Raw genomic sequence first — 19,649 nt, forward strand, 5'->3', positions numbered from 1 at the left:
TTGACATTAAATATGTTTACTGGCCGTTAATTTATTTTTATATTATCAATGTGAAAAGACCACATTTTTACATCAAAGTATCCAGAAGCTAAACTTTTCTTTTAAGCCATTAATTCTAATTTCTTATTGCTATTTTATTCAAGGCTAATCAACTAAAATTTGTAAAGACACAATAAAAATATTTTACTTAAAATAGTGGGGGTTTAAATGTCAAAAACTAAATTTTGCATAATTTATAAGTACATATTAACTTATGAATGTGTTACGTTACTTCTAAAATGTTTTATTATGGAAGTTTTCAAATAAGCACAAGTAAAGAAAGAAGTTCCATTAACCCTATGGGCCCATGGATCAGTTTCAATTAGCATTGACATACAGCCAATTTGTTCATCTATTCAATTCCCCAGCTCTAACAAATATACACAGTGTGCCATTGGGTTACTTTGAAACAAATTCCAGGCAACATGTTATTATATCAGTAAATATTTCAACATTCTTGTAAGAGATAAAGGCTCCTTTGTTTTTAATGTAATCACAGTAATATGTCATGAGTGCATTAAAATAATTCCTTAATTTATATAATTTCTAGCTTACTGATGATTCCATAATGTTGTGTTTATATATATATATATATATATATATATTAAATATCTATCTATCTATCTATCTATCTATATCTATCTATCTATCATCTATTTATATATCCATCCATCTATCCAGCCCTCTTACTTATTTTCTCCTTATTTCCAATACTGGCCTATAGTTCATCCATATTTGTTAAGTGGAATAATCATTCAAAGTATGATATAAAATATTATTCAATGTATAAATCCAGGTCTTAGGATATGAAGTGATGAGAAAATCAGTGAGTTTATAGGCCTCTCTTTCTTTTTTCTTATCAATAGGACAGAATGATTTCCAGTCAATGGAAAATCATGTTTTCTACCAAACTGTCTATTTTCCTATATTATGGAGCACAGTTTCCTTTATAAGTATAATAATGGTGAAAATATAGATGTAATAATTATAAAATAAAGCAATCAAATAAAATATTTCAGGTACTTTTATATTTCAAGATACATAACTTCTTTACCAAAAGGGTTGTGTATGTTTCTGATAAAACATTCATGCATACATCATATTAGCACAAGTGCCTATCAATACTATTATATTTCACAGGATAAAAACATTTTGAGGTATATGTAGAAACTCTGTAAAATATTTTGAACTTAAAATATAATAAGAGAAGGAAAATATGTCCATTTTTAACTTAGTCTATTTTGTGATATATTCATGAAACTTATTATCTTGTTTCTGATTATGCTATTGCCAATTATTTTAAATAAAATTGACTCTAGTTAGCTGTTACAAGAGCATTTACTTTGCCATTTCTCTCAAATGTACATGCTTTTGGGGTTTTGTCAGTAACAGTTGCTTTTTTAACTCTGCTTCTCCAAACTTTAGTCTTTATTTTTCATGTATTTTTCTCACTATAATTGTTAAATGTTATAGAAAACTTCCTGAAAGTGAACCCCAAAAAGTTTTCTCTTAAATGAATCAAACAAATAATCCAGGAGATACAGAGACATACACTTTTATATCTAATACAAGCAGAAAAATCAGAAGTAGTCCACAAAAGTACGAATGGTTTAAAAGCAGTAGTTTTATACAAAGCAATAATTAGAAAGAGGAAAGAAGAAAGAAGTATTGAAAATTTTTCTGCATACGGTCATATCTGGTTGATGTGATGACAAAGGTAATTTTTTTTTAAAGAAAATTCAGCAATGCCTTTGGGGAAAAACAAAGCAAATATCTTCCTTTAGTGCTTTGCTGGCATAATCAGTCTTACAAGAATATGCATTGTGATTTTCTCAATTATTTTTTGAAAATTATAAAGACAATATCCCAAAATAGTGCCAAAGTAATGTGCAACCAAATTTTGTTATAATTAGTACATCTCTTTAAAATAAGAAAAAAAAAATTGAGTTTCTATGTCTCATTATAATACATTGCCACAAAACCTGCCAAGGAATTTTACATTACAGAATCTGTTAGCCAATTTCCATTTTTTATGGCAGGCTTGAGCTTTTGGTGAAAAGGATGAGGACAATTCTAAAATTACTGAGAAGTGGACAAAACAACAAAAAAACACCATAATTCTCTATTTGTGGTCTGATATAGATGGCTCATCTTCTCAGAATTATTATAATATGGCATTTATTGAATCCCCTGTGGGCTACTTAAACCACTTCAACTTGTCTTCTCTTTGGGAACTGAACTAGTAAAGAGACAAATGTATATCCTGACTATTCTTTTAATTAAGAAATATTAAGTACTTATTTTAACTCAGGTACTTCTCTGGGCTCTAATGCAATACAGGTAAATAAAATTCAGTCTGTGTCTTCTTTGAGTTTCTCTTCCTGCACCTAGGAAGGATTAATATGAGGAAACAACTATCTTTAGTTCATGAATAACTGAAACAATAGAGTTACATCCAAAGGGCAGAACAATTTACTTGCAAGTGAGACTCCAGTGGAGGTGAATGAAAAGTGAGCTAGAAGAGAAATGTGAGCAGGAACTACCAGATTACCAGTACACAAGTCTTATGATGTAGGGTCAGATAAACTATATAAGGAGGAATCACGATGGCTTGGAAGGTTCTTCTTCCCTCATCTAAGGTCACAACAGACAGACATAAATATAAGAGTTGAACTATGGAGGCTAAAACTCTCTCTCTCTCTCTCTCTCTCTGAAACTAATTAAGCTACTTGAGTAACCGCTTTAAAATTCTTGCTCTTGATCTATTGTGCATGATATTTTAGTATTTTTTAAAAACAAGAGTCTTTATATTTTAGATGTTCAACTTGTAATATTTACCAATGAAATGATAGAATATATTGGTTTGGCTTCCAAATAATTCAGTGGTTCTGCGACAGTGGAGGAATTTGGGGTTTCGTAGATTAAGTGAAATTGGTCATATGTTGGTACTCACTGAAACCCATTAATGGATCCTTGGGCTTTCATGAGTCTGCTCTCTTTACTGTTTACTTGAAAGTTTCCATAGGAAAAAGTTAAAAGTGTAATACAACACATTCATAAGATAATACATATTTGAACAATGTACAATTTTGGTATTTTTAAAATGGTTATCTTGAGCTCCCAGCATATAAAATCTCTAAGTACAAGAATTTTAGTTTTTAGCATCATCACAATAAAAAATTTTAAATCTATATAAATACTAAGTTGAACCAAAGCAATTCCTTCAAATATCTGAAATGCCAGTAAAACTGAGGAAAGGGGAGTAAGCTTTGTTTTTATTTCTCCTTAGAGAAGTTTGGAAATATAAGAGGACCTTTACAGCTTTGTCAAAGACTAGATCATACATGCTTCTTTCCTCTCCAGTGTTAGGAAAATTTTTGTTTTGTCTTGTTTATAGACAATATACATAAAGTAAATAAAATGCCTTTGATAGGATGGAAAGATCCTATCAAAAGGGCCAGGTGTAGTTATACAAGAATCAAATGATTGAACCAGCCAGGAATGAAGTGCCTACAACATAAGTGAATTAGTTTAACTGTACAAAAGAAATAAGTTTGCTATGAACATTTTTTAAAATGTGGCTTGGGTTACTGAGGTATTTTGAAATTTTGTATCTGTGACAATTTTAAGAATCTAGAAAATTATTAGAGCAAGATAATTCAAAGTTTATTTGCTAGAAATGGAGGACATAAAATAGATGATTAACATCAAGTTTAATAAACGTAGAATTTGGAAATTACCACTGTATAACAATGGGAATAATTTAAATAAAGCTTGTTTTACTGATGAATTGATAATTTTTAATTAGTTTCTTAAATATAAGATTAATCATTTATTGAACATGTATTGCATGTTGAGCATACTTTAATTGTCTAGAATTTATACAAATAGGAGATCCTTTTAGAGAGATAGGACATTTATATTCCAATTTTTAGAGAGCTAGGAGATATATATTCCAATTTAATAAAAGAACCCATAAAAATTTCTCTTATTTAATCGCAGGGATACTCTGCCCACTTAGGAAACCTTGGGTGAAACTTATTAAATGATATCATTTGACAGTAATGATTACACTTACTGGTCTGTGGGATAAAGCAAAGCTGTGGCAGCAGTATTTCACATGACAAACTAGCATAGAGTTGAGTGAACAACACAGAGAACAGATGTTTCTTTATGATAGTAAGAGACCCTTTGTGATAAGTTTCAGATGTCAAATAAATCCATTTTTGCTTAACATTCCTTCTTGTCTCTTATGAGTAAGCATAATTTCTCTAAAACATATGGCCAAAAATGAAATAAGCCTGGGAAATCCCATTTATAGCGTCAGTCTGTGTTATTGGGGAAAAAAACTCTTCTGAATTAGTAATAAAGCCCATCTGTTCCCACTTAGAGAATAATGCCTCACACTGATGAATTGAGACTAATATTCAGCATTTAAAAAAGTGTATTGAAAAAATGGATTAGTTTAATTTTTTTGAAAGAAAAAAGAAAGGAAGAAAAAGAAAGAAAAATAGAAAGAAATAAAAGAATGAAAGAGAGAAAGAAAGAAAGAGAAAGAGGGAGAGAGAATGGAAATCTTGCTCTATTGCCCAGGCTAGAATGCAGTCTAAAAATGGGTATTAAAAACCTCTTTTATGCCAATAAATGTGCTTAACAATGGAGACAGGAAGGAATAAGGGAGGAAAATAACAAAGAAGCAGCCAACCACTATTTCATTTAAAACTGTGAAATGCTATGCAATTGCTGAGAAGTGATTTGCTTCCAATTTTATGATCACTTTTAGAATAGGTGTGATGTGATGCTGAGATAAATGTATGTTTTGTGGATTTGGAGTGGAGAGTTCTGTAAATGTTTATTAAGTTTACTTGTTCCAGGTCTGAGTTCAAGTCCTGGGTATTCTTGTTAATTTTCTGTCTCATTGATCTGTCTAATATTGACAACGTAGTGTTAAAGTCTCCCACTATTATTGTGTGGGAGTCTAAGTCTCTTTGTAAGTCATGAAGAACTTGCCTTATGTATCTGGATGCTCCTGTATTGGGTACGTATATATTTAGGATCGTTAGCTCTTCTTGTTGAATTAATCCTTTTAATATTATGTAATGTCCTTCTTTGTCTCTTTTGGTCTTTGTTGATTTAAAGTCTATTTTATCAGAGATGAGAATTGCAACTCCTACTTCTTTTTTCTTTTTTTTTGCTCTCTAATTCGTTGGCAAATATTCCTCCATCCCTTTGTTTTAAGTCTTCGTGTATCCTTGCATGTAAGATGGGTCTGGATACAACATACCAATGGGTTTTGGCTTTTTACCCAATTTCCTGTCTGTATCTTTTCATTGGGGCATTTAGTCCATTTAAATTTAGGATTGATATTGATATATGTGAGTTTGATACTACCATTTAATGCTAGCTGGCTGTTTTGCCCATCAGTTGATGTACATTCTTCATTATGGTGATGCTCTTAACCTTTTGGTATGTTTCTGGAATGGCTGATACTGGTTGTTCCTTTCTATGTGTAATGCTTCCTTCAGAAGCTCTTGTAAAGCAGGCCTGGTGGTGATGAAATCTCTGAGTACTTGCTTGCTTGCAAACAATTTTATTTTTCCTTCACTTATGAAGCTTAGTTTGGCTGGATATGAAATTCTGGGTAGAGTTCTTTTCTTTAAGGATGTTGAATATTGGCCCCCACTCTCTTCTGGCTTAGAGTTTCTGCCGAGAGATCTGCTGTGAGTCTGATAGGCTTCCCTTTGTGGGTAACCTTACCTTTCTCTCTGGCTGCCCTTAGTATTTTCTCCTTCAATTCAACCCTGGTGAATCTAATGATTATGTGCCTTGGGGTTGCTCTTCTTGAAGAATGTCTTTGTGGTGTTCTCTGTATTACCTAGAGTTGAGTATTGTTTTCCAGCTTGGGTTCATTTTCTTCATCACATTCAGGTACACCTATCAAACGTAGATGAGATCTTTTCACAAAGTCCCATATTTCCTGGAGACTTTGCTCTTTCCTTTTTAGCCTTTTTTCTCTAAACTTCTCTTCTCATTTTATTTTATTAAGTTGGTCTTCGACCTCTGATATCCTTTCTTCTGCTTGATCAATTCGACTGTTAAAAGGTGCATGCTTCGCAAAGTTCTCGTATTGTGTTTTTCAGCTCGATTTATTCACTTATATCCCTCTCTAAATTGTCTATTCTCATTATCATTTTGTCAAACCTTTTTTCAAGATTCTTAGTTTCTTTGCAGTGGGTTAGAACATTTTCTTTTAGCTCACAGAAGTTTCTTATTATCCACCTTCTGAAGCCTGATTCTGTCAATTCATCACACTCATTCTCCATCAGGCCTTGTTCTGTTGCTGATGATCTTCTGTAGAAGGAGAGACATTCTGATTTTGGGTGTTTTCAGCCTTTTTGCACTGGTCTCTTCCCATCTTTGTGGATTTATCCACCTGTCATCTTTGTAATTGCTGACTTTCAGATAGGGTCTCTGAGTGGACAGACATCACAGCTTGTTAGTCATGATGTTTTTTCTGTTTCTTAGTTTTCCTTCGGCAGCCACCCCTCCCCCACAGAGCTGGACCTTCCTGGGTTCATCTGTGCTTGCTGTGGAAATCTCTATCCTCAGCACTTCCAATTGCTGTTTTTTTGTGGGGGAATTTCCCCTGCAGCGACCCACTGCACCAGCAGAAACAGTGGCGATAAGATTCATGGCGCTTTTCTGCCTGGGAATCTCTCCGTCTGGCTCCCTGTTTCAGTCCCCTTTTCAATCAGCTGAATGGGTGACTCTGCCTTCCTGGAGCTCCAAACACCAAACAAAAGGGCCCCCAGTCCCATACACTCTGCACCGAGAACTGTGGTGCCGGCCAAAAGTCATGCTGGTGACCTGTGGGGCTGCTCTGCTGGGAATCTCCTGCTCCATGGGCAACAAAAATTCATCTGGGAGTGTGTTGTCCACTCAGTCTCTGTACCTTCACTGGGAGCTACAATCCTGAGCTGCTGCTAGTCGGCCATCTTGGATCTCTCTCCAGTTTAATTTTTAAAGAAAATGTTAAACCCATTTATTCACTTCAAGCAATCTTCAAATTTTGATTATTGATGAGCTTTAAAATTATCTAACAAAGAACAAGTCCTTTTCTCTTACATCCATATTAATTCTCATAAACCATATTAAATACCAAGATATTTCTTATTTTTAGATATTCATTTTCTTTAATATCATAATTTGTTCATAATAGTAAGATATTTTTAATAACAATTCTTGTCACCTCAGATTTTTCAGTCTTTCTGGTTATAACAGTAATTCAGATTTATTGAAGAAAAGTATAACAATCTAGAAAAGTAGAGTGAAGAGAATTAAAAACACTCATGATCTCACCACCTAGATACCCTGCTGTTAACATTTTGGTTTATTTCTTTTAATTATAATTTTGATATTTCATTTTTATTTTTATCAAAATTCTATATATTTATAGTTTTAAAATCAAGTAGTTCTACAAATTCTTTAAAAATAGCAATTACCCATCCAGTGTTTCCCTATCCCCATTACTGTTCCCCAAATGTAGTTAACTTTTTTTTTTTTTTTTTGAGATAATGTCTTTGTCTTGTCACCCAGGCTGGAGTGCAGTGGTGTGATCTTGGCTCACTGCACCCCCGCAGCCCGGGTTCAAACGATTTTCCTACCTCAGCCTCCCAAGTAGCTGGAATTACAGGCACCAGCTACCACACGCAAGTAATTTTTGTATTTTTAGTAGAGAAGGGGTTTCACCAAGTTGGCCAGGCTGGTCTCAAACTCCTGACCTCAGATGATCCTCCTGCCTCAGCCTCCCAAAGTGCTGGGATTACAGGTGTGAGCCACCACGCCCAGCCATAAACTTGTAAAGATTGCTTCTTTAGCATATTTATCCCCATACATGTATATATATAAACAACATAATTCCCCCACTTCTTTATGATTATGATTGCATATATTATCTTAGACTTTTAAATATAAAAAAAACTTGTTTTCTTACATAGCTTGCAGACTTTCTGGCCCAATACCTATTTTCTACCATATCATCATATTTACTTTTATAGTCAGTCCTTACGTTATCATGTAAATTTTAATGATTGTTAAGTCATCTACCATATTTTATGCCTATATTTCTTTTTTTATACAACTTTCTAGCTGGGCCCAATGGATTCAATAATTATCTCTTTTGTTCTTCTTTGCTTATAGTACCTATCACTACTAAACCATTATATTCCCTTAAGAGAAATGTATGTCTCCTCTCAGTACTTTCCATGAAATATTCAAGGAAGTAAACTTTTTGTGATTTGTCATTTCTGAAAAGTGTCTATTTCCTACCTTTTGCATTATTATTGTATAGTTTGGGAGATTTCCTTAAATTTATCTTTCATCTTACTATTGAATTTGAAATTTTGCCACTATATTTTAACTTTTTAGGACTCTTTGGAAGATAATTCATTAGCATCCTATTTTTGTTTAATAATGTTATATGTTTCCTATTTACTCTCTATTTTCTTGATGTTGCTTATTAATATTTCATTCTTTTGGTCTTTCTTGTTGGAGATATTCCTCAAATGTTTGATGCTGCTTATCTTGCTTAGATTTTGTAAATAGGGATTGAGATTAAGTTTTTTTATTTATTTTAAAGTTAATTTAAGACTAGCTTTTGACACTTATATCAAGTTTGTATTACTATTTTCAACATTTTTTAACTAACATAGACAACTGGTTTTAGTAATCTCACAAACTAATCTATTCCTATTTTTTTTTCTTTATCAAGTTACTCCGATAGATTTATTTTTAGTTGGATTGGAGTGTTTTCAATTAAATATGGTACTCAAACAGTTTATTTTTGTTTCTGTGTAAGTGGCAATATTGCTGCTTATATGAAAGGAAACTTTTATGATTCTAATTTTTTCTTTTCTAATCTTTGGCTCCCAAACCTCAATTTATAGCACAAATTTGTTCTAAAACTTGGTGCTATACAGGGGTGTGAAGTCAGTGAGATTATTTTCTTTGTAGATAGCTTTAGTTTCCTGTCTTGAGCTCATATTAGTATAGTTATTAAATATTAAAAGTGTCCAGAATAGGTCTAAAAATTGGTCTTCTCACTAATGGTTCCCATAATATGCTGTTTTTTTAACTTTACTTGTGCAATGTTTTCACTAGTTAGGTAGAGTAAAAAAATTATCAATGTTGATAATTGCCTTTATTCTACTGTATTTAGTCATTTTATAATTCAGTAAGCCTCCTGCAACTGTCTGTATTTTTAGTTAAAAATTTATCTTTGTGAATTTATCTTGATGTCTGAAATTTGTCTTTCCCATCTATAATTAAATGTTTGAAAATGACAATTGTGTTTTTTCATTGTATTAATTATAGATCTTAATTTTGTACTTGCATTATTGGATTCTCTATAATCTTTTCTTATCTCCAACATCTCCCTTTTAATCTTAATTATTGCTTTTTAAAAATATTTTTCCTTTTGGCTTTCTGCTACTTTTTTATAACAGCTTTTAAACTTATATATATATTTTTCTATGAACTTTAAATATCAGGCAATTTTCTAATATATTCTCTTGTGCTTATCCATGGTCAAGAAGTATATTGTTTTCCTAAGCCTTTAGGATGAAGTTCATTTTTCTTTTTCTGTAGGTAATATGTTAGAACCCTGTTATCTATTTTCCAGTGATATTTCTGTCCTGGAAGGCAAGCTTGTTGTTTGACAATAATCAAATTATATAATTTGCCTTTGATTCCACTTAATGGCTTCCTCCAATCTTGAGCTCAGAAGTGGGGTGAGGTATATGTCTCCTAATCTTATACTCAGTGTTTATGACTCTCTCATGTTCTGCAACTATTCTTGGCCATGTGGTATTTTCTTCTAAAATCTAGTTCGATGATATGTTAGTTTTGTGGAATATATACTAAACTGCAATTTTCTCTTTGATTTCTTTCCTCCACCTAGTCATTCTTTGGGGAACTGCATCTTTCTAGATAAAATGAACTTCTGTCTGTTCTCATTTTCTAAACTTACTGCCAGATTGTTTGGGTGTTTCCTGGAATGTTTGAAGGAAAAGAACTATTAAAGGGACTATGAAGGAAAGAGAATTAAGGTGTTATTTTCAGAGCAAACTTACACGGTAATAGATGACTAACTGTTTAGCTGTTAATAGGGATTTACTATTTGTAAACTAGGGAAGAGACCTGGGGTTAAGAAAACAATACATGCTATCATTTACCTTAGCATGTTTATTCTAAAACAGTTGCCCTGGCTAAAGTCCCATTGCTTGTTCTGTTTTTTAGTTTAGGTTCATTAACCTTGTAGTTACAGAAAATCTCTCTCACTACTGGGAGCAAGTGTGCTAACATTACTAGAATTTAGTGGTGGCAACAATTTTCACTTTGTATTTCCCTTGAGATTTTTGAGTTGTCCCCATGAGAAACACTTTATTGGGGATTTTCATCAGCTTCCATTTAAATAAAGTTCCCCAGTCAGGGCAAGCTTTAAAATAATTTAACTCTCGGCCAGGCATGGTGGCTCATGCCTGTAATCCCAGCACTTTGGTAGGCCGAGGCATGTAGATCACCTGAAGTCAGGAGTTTGAGACCAACCTGGCCAAGATGGCAAAAGCTCTTCTCTACTAAAAGTACAAAAATTATCTGGGCATGGTGGTGCGTACCTGTAATTCCAGCTACTTGGGAGGTGGAGGCAGGAGAATCGTTTGAACCCAGGAGGTGGAGGTTGCAGTGAGCTAAGATCATGCCACTGCATTCTAGCATGGATAGCAGAGTAAGACTCTTTCTCAAGGAAGGAAGGAAGGAAGGAAGGAAGGAAGGAAGGAAGGAAGGAAGGAAGGAAGGAAGGAAGGAAGGAAGGAAGAAAGAAAAAATAATTTAACTAAACTTTCTCTCCTAGAGCCAGCTGAATTGTCTTCCCCTCTTTTGAATTTTCTAATTAACCTCTGCCCTTCTTTTATATTAGAAAAAGTAAAGAATGCAATGAAATATTTACAAATTAAAAATGTTTTAAAGACCTTTGTTTGCCAGTACATTATTTTGTAAGACTTTGTATTTGCACTAAGAAAATGGTCTCTTTTATAAAGTTTATTTTTTTAAAATTTATTTATGAGCAGAAGTTGAATCTAAAATAATATATTTCTCAAAATAGAGAAAATTTAAAGTTTGTTTACAAATGCTTCAGTTATATTAGCTTCATTAAAGTTGATGGAGTAAATTGAGTGACATGTTCCAAGGATTCTTTATATTTTTAACTCAAAAAAATAGTATGAATACTTTAGCTCAAATATACCTAATATTTATTATCAAACTGTAACCATCCAGATGTATTATATTATCTTCTTAAGGAGTCAAAAAAATGTAAAACTGGTTGAGAGATAAACGCATGTAGCTTTTGTTATTGTCTTTATTGGTGAACCCTAATTCTTATAGTTTGGTAGATTCACAGGATCTGGAGAGGGGAACCAATGTGATTCTGATACTACAGGCAAGCATCCAAACAATGTGTCTTAAATCTAAGTGCTAAGGCATTAACATATAACAAAGAGGAAAATCAAGGAAGCAAACGTTAGCAGTGGACACTTGTCTTATATCAAAGATATAAAGCAATTGTCCTTAGATTTTGAGAGAAAAGAAATTTTGAGTTTCTAGATCTTTCAACTGCAGAATGAGCCCCACTTCTTTCACTCAGTAACATGTAATCTGAGGACAATCTGGAGAGAATGTGGGATTGAATGAACACTTCATTTTTTTTTTTTGAAAGTGCTATTTGTAGGATATAATTGCCACTATCTAGATAAAGAATAGTGGTGCTAGGAATGAAGAACAGAAAGCAGACTGCATTTCAGAGCTTTAGAGAACGAAATGGACAGAAATTGATGGCCATTTGACTGTAGTAAATGGAGGAAGGGGATATTTTGTGTAACTTTGATTTCTACCTTGAATTAGGTAGGAAATCACTACTGAGATAGAGAATGCCAGAAGACAAACAGTATTGAGAATGTTATCTGAAATGTAGTGTTGGCTATGTTGAATTTTATCTCCCTAGAAAATATCCTGTACTAAAGATATTTAAAAGACAGTTTTAAATATTGAGCTGGATTTCAAAGTGTCAGGGAGGTCAAAGTCTAGAGATATAATCTGATCAGTTCTGCTTCCAAACCATATTTTGGATTAGTTTATTTCTCTTCAATCCCATTACCAGGATGTTTGTCTGGCTATTCATCATAATCTAAATTCTCTAGCTCCTCTCTTTAACTCTATAAATTGTGTTTCATACAGCAGCTAGAGTGATAAGTTGTGAGAATGGATTATGTTGCTTTTCTGCTTAAAAAGTTTCCACATTGCAATTAAATAAAAAGTTATATGGTGTGCTCTGCGTCTAAAGGCCTTGCCTCATCTGGCTTTTGGGATCTGAAACCATTCCTGTGCAGTTCTTGAGACTTGAGGCCCATTGGTTTCCTTTCAGTTCTTCAAGCTGTTTTACTTCAGACTGTGACATGTTTAATTTCCTGTACCTGGAAAGATCTTTTCCAGAGATTAACCCTGAACTATACTCTACCCACTATTCCTACTTATCCATATTTTTCCTAACCTTTATATCTCAGCTTAAATATTACTTCTAAAGAATGATCTGATTACCCCACTCCTCATACTCTCCACAGTATTCTGCAGCTCAGGGCAATGTTTATTTTCCTGATGACACTTATAAAAAGGTGTACATTTTTAAAAAGTATCTTCTTATTTGTAGTCTAACTTGTCCAGTAGATGAGTTCATGGAGGTGCGAAGCACATCTGACTTGTGCCCAGTGCATGGTTAGACTGAATGCTCATCTTCCCCAGGTGCCCAGGATGGCCCTTTCATGCCTGCTGACCTGATGATTGTTAATAACACTCTTTTCACTCTCAAAAATGTCTTAATTTAAATGATAAATTACATGTCAATTTATGTATAGTAAACAATAATTATTTATTCACTAAATGAGAAGCTCTGACACATAAATGTTATGAAAAGGTATAAAATGTAAGACAATTTGAAGTGCAGTCCTATGATTCATAAAGGGTAGGGAAGGCTATTTATTGCAGGAAACCTGTGTGTATATGTGGGTGTTTAATAAAAAATATAATTTTTCTGCAATATTAGATTATTTTGACATTAAGATTTTAAGTTTTTAAAGAAAGCATCTAAAGGCAGATTTTAAAAAATAACTTTGCACACTGTTGATGAATATGGTGTGTTTTGACTTAGTACTTCAGAATCATAACCGCATTTAAATGCAAAGAAAAACTAGGGAATTATTTCATTTAATTGTGACACATCTTCCTATTAGTGTGCAAAGTCCTAGATTTTATTTCTCTAGGGTTAATTTGATTTAACCCTTTCGTTTATTTAGAAAATGTCAGGAAACATTGAGAAAGTAACATTTCAGTGTATGTGTGCTTATATATGATACATAATATGAGCATCTACATGCATATATACATATGGGTAGGTATGTTTTATACCTGAAAAAGTACATATACATATGTACATATGTCTATTACACACATCTATGCAGATACGTATCATGTATTATATATGTTTGCATTTGCTCATGTACATTTACATGTATATTTAAGAATGATGCTGGAAACTTTCATTTTATTTAAAATTTAATATAGAAATCTATATTAAAGAAAATATTCAAGGAGAAATAGTTGCTTTTATTTCAGCCTTAAAAAGCTAATAGTTTAGTTTTAAAAGATAACTAACATTAAAACATATGAATGCTATGTGTGCATTGTATTTATAGAAGAAATGAGCCTGGAGTAGAGGAGGCAGCTCGATATAAAAAAGTGTATAGACTGGCATCAAAGAGACCTCACTGTGAATCTGGGTTTTGTCATATGTATTGTCTTAGAAAAGTCATTTTACTCCCTGACCTTCAGTTTTTTCATCCACTAAGTTAATAGTACTTAACACGACATGAAATTAGGATGATGGGAAATGATCTATATACCACCAGTAGCACATGGCTATGCAATAGTAAGAACTCAAAATATAATCTGAATTCAGGGTTGAAACCTGAGGTGGTCAGGTCTACCTGCCAGGTTTTTAACAGATGTTCACAGACCCAAGTACTTTCCCAGAAGGGTTATCATGATGAGTTTAAATCCCTGTCCTATGAGAACTATCCCGGGGGAAAGGAAGGAATTAATGCATGAGAGTTAGCTCAAAATCAACACAGCTGACACATAGGAGGAGTTGATTTCTCTATTGGCCTGATTGGGAGTATGAAATTATGAGAATTGAGATTTGAGCATTGTATAAAGAAATTAGGTATTACTACATAGCAGACAGACTCTAAATCACTGATAGGAGTCTGACTAAACTCTAAAAATTTTATAATTATAAATAGTATACAATAAGGTACATAACACAAGAACTATAATAAGGAGTAGGAAAAATAACAGTAGAATTTTTCTAGGTTTTGAGAATTAGAACAAATGATTGGCGAATGTCCTGAAAATAGAGTAATGAATTTTTAAATCAAGAATACTGGCAAAAGGGTTGGTATAGAAATATGAGAAAATATAGAAAGATAATTTATTACATGGAGAGAGTAGAAGGGCAATTGAGTGTATTAAAAAATCTGAAGTGAAAAGACAGGAAGTTAATAAACTTCATGTCTAATGGTAACAATCATTTTAGCCAAGTACAAAGCTCATTATATAGTGAGCGCTACACTATAATTAAGTAAAAATGACAGGATTCTTTCTACATATCCTTTTATAATAAATATAACTTATAAACCTTACTGTACATTTGTAAAGTTACTGAAGAATTACATAACATTAATATTGCATTACAAGAGCTCCTGAAAGAGGCACTACACATGGCAAGGAACAACCAGTACCGGCCATTCCAAAAACATACCAGATGCTAAAGAGCATCAACAAAATGAAGAATCTGCATCAACTAACAGGCAAAACAGTCAGCTAGCATCAAAATGGCAGTATAAAATTCACACATAACAATATTAACCCTAAATGTAAATGGACTAAATGCACCAATCAAAAGACACAGACTGGCAAATTGGATAAAAAGCCAAAACCCATCGGTGTGCTGTATCCAAGAAACCCATATCACATGCAAGGATACACAAAGGCTCAAAATAAAGGGATGGAGGAAGATTTACCAAGCAAATGGAGAACAAAAAAAACAGGAGTTGCAATTCTCGTCTCCGATAAAATAGACTTTAAAGCAACAAAGATCAAAAGAGACAAAGAAGGACATTACATAATGGTAAAAGGATTGATACAACAAGAAGAGCTAACAATCCTAAATATATATGAACCCAATACAGGAGCACCCAGATATATAAGGCAAGTTCTTAATGACTTACAAAGAGACTTAGACTCCCACACAATAATAGTGGGAGACTTTAACACTCCACTGTCAATACAAGATAGAAAATTAACAAGGATATCCAGGACTTGAACTCAGACCTGGAACAAGCAAACCTGATAGACATTTCCAGAACTCTCCACCCCAAATCATAGAATATAAATTCTTCTCAGCAGCACATCACACCTACTCTAAAATTGACCACATAATTGGAAGTAAATCACTCCTCAGCAAATGCAAAACAACTGAAATCATAAAAAACAGTCTCTCAGACTATAGTGCAATCAAGTTAGAACTCAGAATTCATGGAAGCTGAACAACTGGCTCTTGAATGTTGACTGGATAAACAATGAAATGAAGGCAGAAACAAAGAAGTTCTTTGAAACCAATGAGAACGAAGACACAACATACCAGAATATCTGGGACACATTTAAAGCAGTCTCTAGAGAAAAATATATAGCTATAAGTGCCCACATGAGAAGAGTGGAGAGATCCAAAATTGACACCCTAATGTCAAAATTGAAAGAGCTGGAGGAGGAAGATCAAAAAAACTCAAAACCTTGCAGAAGACAAGAAATAACTAAGATCAGAGCAGAACTGAAGGAGATAGAGACACGAAAAACCCTTCAAAAAATAAATAAATCCAAGAGTTGGTTTTTTGAAAAGATCAATAAAATAGACCACTAAAAAAGAAAAGAGGGAATAACCAAATAGATGCAATAAAAAATGATAAAGGGGAAATCACCACGGATTCCACAGATATTCAAACCATCATCAGAGAATATTACAAACAACTCTATGCACATAAACTAGTAAACCTGGAAGAAATAGACAAATTCCTGGACACTTGTGTCCTCCCAAGCTTAAACCAGGAGGAAGCCGAAACTATGAATAGACCAATAACAAGGTCTGAAGCTGAGGCAGCAATTAAGAGCATATCACACACAAAAAGTCCAGGTTCACATGGGTTCACAGCCGAATTCTACCAGACACACAAAGAGGAACTGTTACCATTCCTTCTGAAACAATTCTAAATAATCCAAAAAGAGGGAATCCTTTCAAAATCATTTTATGAGACCAACATCATCCTGATACCAAAACCCGGCAGAGACTCAAAAAGAAAGAAAACTTCAGGCCAATATCCATGATGAACATAGACGTAAAAATCTTCAATAAAATACTGGCAAACAGATTGCAACAGCACATCAAAAAGCTTATCCACCATGATCAAGTAGCATTCATGCTGGGGATGCAAGGCTGGTTCAACATACACAAGTCTATAAATGTAATTCACCACACAAACAGAACCAAAAACAAAAACCACATGATTATCTCAATTGATGCAGAGAAGGCCTTTGAAAAAATTCAACAGCCCTATATGCTAAGAACCCTCAATAAACTTGGTATTGATGAACGTATCTCAAAATAATAAAAGCTATTTACGACAAACCAACAGCCAATATCATACTGAATGGGCAAAAACTGGAAGCATTCCCTTTGAAATCTGGCACTAGACAAGGATGCCCTCTCTCACCACTTCTATGCAATATAGTACTGGAAGTTCTAGCCAGAGCAATCAGGCAAGAAAAAGAAATAAAGGGTATTCAAATAGGAAAGGAGGAAAGCAAACTGTCTCTATTTGCAGAAGACATGATAGGATATCTAGAAGATCCCATCATATTAGCCCAAAAACTCCTGAAACTGATAAGCAAGTTCAGCAAAGTCTCAGGATATAAAATCAATGTGCAAAAATCACAAGCATTCCTATACACCAATAACAGACTGAAAGAGATCCAAATCAAGAATGAACTGCCATTCACAATTGCTTCAAAGAGAATAAAATACCTAGGAATACAACTAACAAGGAACATAAGGGAACTCTTCAAGGAGAACTACAAACCACTGCTCAATGAAATAAGAGAGAGGACACAAATATTCCATGTTCATGGTTAGGAAGAATCAATATCGTGAAAATGGCCATACTGCCCAAAGTAATTTACAGACTCAACACTATCCCCATCAAGCTACCATTGACTTTCTTCACAGAACTGGAAAAAACCATCTTGAACTTCATATGGAACCAAAAGAGAGCCCGCATAGCCAAGTCAATTCTAAGCAAAAAGAATACAGCAGGAGGCATCACACTGCCAGACTTCAAACTATGCTACAAGCCTACAGTAATCAAAACAACATGGCACTGGTACCAAAACAGAGATATAGACCAATGGAACAGAACAGAGGCATTGGAGGCAACGCAACATATCTACAACCATACAATCTTTGATAAACCTGACAAAAACTAGCAATGGGGAAAGTATTCCCTGTTTAATAAATGGTGTTGGGAAAACTGGCTAGCCAGGTGTAGAAAGCAGAAACTGGACCCCTTCCTGACACCTTATACTAAAATTAACTCCAGATGGATTAAAGACTTAAACATAAGACCTGGCACCATAAAAACCCTAGAAGAAACCTAGGCAAAGCATTCAGGACATAGGCGTAGGCAAGGACTTCATGACCAAAACACCAAAAGCATTGGCAACAAAAGCCAAAATAGACAAATGGGACCTAATCAAACTCCACAGCTTCTGCACAGCGAAAGAAACAGTCACTAGAGTGAAATGGCAACCAACAGAATGGGAAAAAAATTTTTGCAGTTTACCCACTTGACAAAGGGCTGATATCCAGAATTTACAAAGAATTCAAACAGATTTACAAGAAAAAAAACAAACAAGCCCATTCAAAAATGGGCAAAGGATATGAACAGACACTTTACAAAAGACGACATACATGAGACCCAAAAACATATGAAAAAACGCTCATCATCACTGGTCATCAGAGAAATGCAAATCAAAACTACCTTGAGATACCATCTCACGCCAGTTAGAATGGCGATCATTAAAAAATCTGTAGACAACAGATGCTGGAGAGGATGTGGAGAAATAGGAACACTTTTACACTGCTGGTGGGGGTGTAAATTAGTTCAACCATTGTGGAAGACAGTGTGGCGATTCCTCAAGGACCTAGAAATAGAAATTCCATTTGACCCAGCAATCCCATTACTAGGTATATATCCAAAGGATTATAAATTTTTCTACTATAAGGACACAGGCACACGACTGTTCATTGAAGCACTGTTTACAATAGCAAAGACCTGGAACCAACCCAAATGCCCATCAATGATAGACTGGACTGGAAAAATGTGGCACATATACACCATGAAATATTATGCAGCCATCAAAAACGATGAGTTCGTGTCCTTTGTAGGGACATGGATGAATCTGGAGAACACCATTCTCAGCAAACTGGCACAAGAACAGAACATGAAATACGACATATTCTCACTCATAGGTGGGTGATGAAAAATGAGAACACATGGACACAGGGAGGGGAGTCCTACACACTGGGGTCTATTGGGGGGAATAGAGGAGGGACAGCTGGGGGGAAGGGACAGCTGGTGTGGAGCTGGGGAGGGATAGCATAGGGAGAAATGCCAGATGTGGGTGAAGGGAAGGAAGAGAACAAATCACACTGCCACGTGTGTACCTATGCAACTATCTCGCATGTTCTGCACATGTACCCCAAAACCTAAAATGCAATAAAAAAAATATTGCTGAATGTTGTAAACATTTGATGTTGGAGTTACAATCAGAACAAAATGAAATGGGCATTGATGAAAACTGCAAATGGAAAAATCCAAATTAGAACAAAACAAGCCCTCCTGATTAAAATAAGGTTTGCATATTGTTACCAGGGAAAACTGACCTTGGTAGAAATAGTGGCTACATGAAATAATCTATATAATTAGAAAAAGTGGAAATCCAAGAGGTAGTTATGAGGAAGAGTTTATATTTAGTGGCTTGAACAATTCATTAATATTTTAGAATTTTTTAATTCAAAAAATGCAAAGAATTTATATACTTTGGTTAGAAAAAAATAAATATGTATTTAGATTAGAAAACAAATTCTAAGGCAAATTAAGAAGGAGTACTTGTACTGTGTGACTGCTTTAGAATCTCTATAAGTACTCACACACCCATTTCATTGTGGCAAAGAGTATATGGTCATATACCAGAATAGGGAAGTTTGCACTGTGTAGTCCTATGTTTGTTAAAAATTAAATAGGTTGGGCACGGTGGCTTACACCTGTAATGCCAGCTTTTTGGGAGGATATGGTGGGCAAATGGATTGAGCCTAGGAATTTGTTACCAGCCTG

General features: G+C 34.1%; 1 protein-coding gene across 4 annotated transcripts in view; it reads left to right on the forward strand.

The window, feature by feature from the left end:
• LRP1B (LDL receptor related protein 1B) overlaps positions 1-19,649 on the forward strand; it is a 1,941,900-nt gene that overhangs the window by 1,518,536 nt on the left and 403,715 nt on the right. The gene's annotated exons all lie outside the window — the stretch shown is intronic.

Source organism: Callithrix jacchus, chromosome 6, assembly GCF_049354715.1.
Source record: "Callithrix jacchus isolate 240 chromosome 6, calJac240_pri, whole genome shotgun sequence".
NCBI lineage: Eukaryota > Metazoa > Chordata > Mammalia > Primates > Cebidae > Callithrix > Callithrix jacchus.